Raw genomic sequence first — 5,317 nt, forward strand, 5'->3', positions numbered from 1 at the left:
TATTTAAATGTTAATCGCAGTTAGATTAAATTTGAAAATTTAGTTTGTTAATCACACTAACTACAATTCAATGCTCAACATCCATACACAGATATAGGACATTTCTATCATTGCAGGAGACTTTATTAGTGCCAGTCTAAATGGTTTTTTCATAAGAGTTGCATAAATAATGGCGATACTGGTCCTGGTGGTGCATGCCAGTAATCCCAGCGCCCAAGAGGACTTCTGTAATTTCAAGGCCAGTCTAAACTACATAGTGAGGTACCCCCGGGAGTGGCAGCGGGAGCGGCTTCTGATGGGGGGGCCAGGGGACATGACCTGGACGACAGGGAGATGCTGCTGAACGTGGCGCTGGAGCTGCTGGGGACCTGCCGGCTCTAGGTGCGCTGGGGACGGCGCGGTCTGGACGCGGGCGCGGGCGAGGAGAGCCCCGTGGCGTCCCTGACGCGCATGAAGAAGCGGACTTCAGCTTGGAGCAGCTGCCCCCGTACGGCGGCGGGCGGGAGGGCGGGCGGGCGCCGCAGCCCGCGCATCTTGCTCGCTGTCTATGGGAAAGTCTTCGCCGTGACCAAAGGCAGCAAGTTCTACGGCCCCGCGGGGCCATACGGAAGATTTGCTGAAGAGATGCCTCCAGAGGACTAGCGACATTCCGCCTCCATAAGGATGCACTTAGAGGTGAGTGTGATGACCTCTCAGATTTGAACGCAGTACAGACGGAGTGTTCGAGAATGGGAAATGCGGTTTAAAGCGAAATACGGTTATGTAGGCAGACTCCTAAAACCTGGGGAAGAGCCTCCAGAGCATACAGATGAAGAAGACACCACGGGTCACAACAGCAGGACTGCGCTTTGTAAGGAACCGAAGTCAGGGGCCTTCAGAACTGCAGTCCTCACTCCCTTTCACAGAATGTCCAAGTGTCTTTTGTTTTCACCTGCTGCGAAAAATATTCTACCGATTGTGTATGAGACGAGTCTCATCGTGAAGATTTGAATACTAGACGTTATGTGTGCTGCCAGACTCATTTGCTGCAGTTGTTTGCAATGTCTGGTGGGCTCCAACATCCTGAAAAAGAACAGACAGGCATTTCTTAAACAGCAAGAAGGTCGCAAGGTTACTTTTCGCTTTCCTTTCCCTCATCTCCCTCTTTCTCTACCCCTTTTTTTCTTCCCCCTCTCTCCCTCCAGCTCTTAGCTCCTATCTGACTATTCTTTCTTCTTTCTCCATCTCTCTCTTTCTCCAATATATGTCAAAGACAACCAGATAGGTATTTGCAACTCAAGCATACAAATCTCCTCAAAAAACACCAAGGAACTCCTGTTTCACATGCTGTGGTTTTATTTAGCATTGAAGAGGGTGGGGGCCTGGGCAGCAGAGGCGGGAGTTGCACATTAATTTGAGTAGTTTAGGCTACTGAAACATAAAAATGTGAATTTCCCAACTTTTCTTCTTGGACTTTGTCAGGGAAAAGGAAAAAGGGTGGGTGAGGGAGTTCAAGTGGATTGAAGTCAAGCAAACTCCCCCAACTAAGATAATTTTAAACTAGTTTTATCCCTTCCCTTCCTTCCCCTAGATTAAATCAATACTAATTGTGCCTTATTTCACTTCCATAGACTTGAATTATTTTTAGGGAAAGCCCCCCATGTGAATTTAAAAATCACTACAAACAGCATTGAGACTGAAGTTAGAATATTCTCTTGACCCACAAACCTCGATGTCATTCTGTGTATATAGAATGTAAAAGGAATATTCAGTATTAACTGCCATATATGTTGATATATACAAATTTAATTAGCATTGTGATGCCAAATGCATCCCTCATGCTTTTTCTTTAAAAAAGAAATGGAAATTAGATCAACAGCTCTTATCCCCTTACAGAAGCTGCCTAATTTAGGAGTCTGATGCTCACATTTCATGGGTGTGGGTGCATGGGGCCACGGTGTTGATGTGTGTGGGTGTGTGTGGATGTGTGGGTGTGTCTGTGTGTGTGTGGGTGTGTCTGGATGTGTGTGAGTGCCTTGGAAGGGACTCTTTCTGCAGATACTGCAAATATGAGTACCATTTTAATAAAGCATGTATAATAAACCAAAAAAACCCTACATAGTGAGACCCTAAGTCAAGAATAATGAATAAAGAAAGAAAAAAATGGAACAAAAGCAATATTGGAGTTTTTTTGTTGTTGTTGTTTGTTTGTTTTTTTTAACATTTTCCTGTCCTCTGTGGGTCTGTATGCTAACCAAGTGCTGTACCACTCAACTGTGCCCCTAGCCCCACAAGACAGTTAATCCTGATTGTCAGCCTGACTGACTTGAGAGGATGGCAAAGCACACTTCTGGTGTATCCCGGTGACTCAAGATGCCTTGGGGACCCCACCTGCTCCGCAGTCCCCTGCCTCTCTTGTGTCCTTTCCTCATGCTCTGCTTGCTGGCCGCCATAAGGTGAACAGCTTCTCTCCACCGTGCCTTTCTGCCATGATGTTCCTGCCCTGGAGCCGGAAGCCATAGACTGAACCCCTGAAACAGTGAGTGGAAATTAAACTTTTTTTCCCTTAAACTGTAGGTGTCACGTATTTGATCTCATCTGCGCAGAAGCTAAGCAGTGCACTTCAGGTCTTCATAAACTGACATATGTGTTAAGTGTGATTTTTTTTTTTTTTTGAGACAGGGTATCATTATACAGGTCAAGGTGGCCTTGAGCTCACTTTGTAGCCCAGGTTGGTCTCAAACTCACAACAATCCTCTTGCCTCAGCCTCTGAAATGCTGGGACTACAGGCATGTACCACCATACCCAGCCTGTATGACTCCACCTGAACAGATTTCTTTTGTTGTTTTACTTTTTTTCTTTTTGGTCCTAGAGATCGAACTCAGGACCTTGTGCTTGCCAGGCAGGTGCATATGCCACTGAGCTATCTCCCTGACCCTTTTTTTTTGTTTTGTTTTGTTTTTAAGACAAGGTCATTACACATAAGTGCAGGCCACCTTGAATTTGCTACATAGTCAGGGTAGCCTCAAACTCACAGTCCTTCTGCCTCAGCCCCCTGAGTGCTAGCATTGTAGGCAGCTAAGTTAGACAGAAATTAGTACATAGCCAGGGAAGGCCTTCCCTAGTACAAAAATGAAGACAGCAGAATTGTGGCTGCAGGAGCATTTGAGGAAGGCTGGGCCTCACCATGAGGGTACAGTGGCCAGGCCTTTATGACTCCCTAAGGGATGAACAGTAATTTGAGATTATACTAGAATTAGCACCACTTGGTCCAATGAGTCCAGATAGGCCTCAGCCGTCCAGTGACCGTAGTGTCTAGACCCATCCTTTCCCCAAAAAGCCTTTTTCTTTCCATGTGTCCTTGGTGTGTGACTTGTTTCCCTATTGAAGCAGTATAAGCTTAAATGTTATGCTTCTAATACTGTAGTTTGATCCAGGTACATTAGTTAATGTGGGGCCCCACACTGTACCCATTGTGACCTTGCTGTGTAAGCTACTTCTGACGGGGAGTCTTGGTGGCAGCCCCACTGGGGAGCACCTGGAAGTCCGGAAGCTATCCTTCTCTGCTTGTTTCCAGTACAATGCTCCTAACTTCTTTTGGTTTATAACTTTGATGTGAGACCACAGACTCAGCACAGTTGCTATTTTTTTTTTAAATTATTTATTTTTTCTCTGTGTGTGTGTGTGTGTGTGTGTGTGTGTGGCCAGCTCAGCCCACCAGGGGGCGGGGCTGGCTGGCATGTGGTGCTGGGGGATTGAACCGCGGTCCCTGTGCTTTGCTAAGCTTGTTCTAAGTAGGTGCTTTAGACCACTGAGCCATCTCACCAGCCCAGCACAGTTGCTATTAACAGATCAGGGGTCACACTTCTCTATCACTAGGATTACTTGTGAGCACCACAACTGGCTCCAGATTTTTTTTTTTTTTTTTGACAAATGGAAAGTTAATGAGGAAATAAATTAGGCCAATAATTATCAAGACTTTCCCTTGAAGAACAGCAGAGTAGGCAGTCCTGGTCTTAGAAGTATCAAGACTCATTTTAAAAAAATTATGCAACATTAAGTCAGTGATGCGTTGCTATAACAACCATCAGGGGACTAGAGCAGAGAGGCCAGAAACAGCTTGGGCACGTGGACATTGATTCTTGACAGCAAGCACCCTTCAGGATCAGTGGTGAAAAGGCATGCTGTTGAGTAAGAAGAGCTAGGACGACTGGGCTTTCGTGAAGAAGAAAAAGGGAGCTTGATCCATACCCCAGGCCATGCGTGGTGGCCTATCGCAGTTTGCAGACCTATGTGTGGAGGGCGAAGCAAGGAGGCTCTTAGACTGAAGTACAGAATGCCGTCTTCAGGACCTGGCTCTCATGCCACATTTTACTTTTTTACCTGAAAATGGTAACATTCATTCATTTGTTTGTTGATTTATTTATTTTTAATTAGTATATGTCTGCAGTACATGCAGTTTACAATCATCTTGGAGAGTGGGTACTCAATGCAGCTTGACTCTTTTTTAAATTTTTTACAGGGTCTTCCTTTCTAGTTCAGTCTGGCTTTGAAGTCACTGTGTAGTTCAGGCTGGCCCCAAACTCACAGTAGTCCTCTTGCTTTAGCCTCCCGTATACCGGGGTTATAAATGTCTCACTGTTCCCAGCTCCTCCTTTTTTTAAAATCCCCACCCATTTCCTCTCCTTCCTCCCTCCTCCTCTAAATCCCCCTTCCCCACTTTCATCCTTGTTGATATTATTAATCTCATGTTTATGACATATACTATTTCCATTCATTGAGGCTGCTAGGTTCTGGCCCAAGGCGCATCTCTACTCTGCTTTGTCCCCACTTCCTCCCTGCTCCTCTCCCCACGTTCTCTTGCATCCCTCCCCATGTGCGAGGGATCCATCCCTTTGTCTCTCCCTGTCCCTTATTGCTCTCTTTATTTGTACTTGCCTTTACTCAAATGAGAAATATTAATGGATTTAAGCTAGTGTGTCTGATTTATTTCAGGTGCATCCATTTTCCTACAAGCGTCTCAGATTTGTCTTTCTTTATAGCCAAGTAGTGTTCCTTTAAATAGGGGTACCACATTTTCTTTATCCAATTCTCTATTGATGGATACACAGGCTGCTTCCACGATGCAGCCATTACAAATTGTGCACTATAAACGCTGATATCCATGTATCACTGTAGGAGGATGTCTTAAAATCTTGGGGGTAAGATACCTAGATAGCTGGCTCATATGAGATTTCTAATTTTAGTTCTTTGAGGAACTTCTGCACTGGTATACACTACTTTTTCTTTTAGGTATTTAGTACAGGGTCTTACTATACAGATCGGACTCGTCGTGAT

At 45.1% G+C, this 5,317-nt stretch overlaps 1 pseudogene; it reads left to right on the top strand.

The window, feature by feature from the left end:
* Window positions 1–333: 333 nt before the first annotated feature.
* Window positions 334–990, top strand: LOC101592364 (annotated as a pseudogene).
* The last annotated feature ends 4,327 nt before the right edge of the window (window positions 991–5,317 follow it).

This window comes from Octodon degus, unplaced genomic scaffold (assembly GCF_000260255.1).
Source record: "Octodon degus isolate 3935 unplaced genomic scaffold, OctDeg1.0 scaffold00144, whole genome shotgun sequence".
NCBI classification, from domain to species: Eukaryota; Metazoa; Chordata; class Mammalia; order Rodentia; family Octodontidae; genus Octodon; species Octodon degus.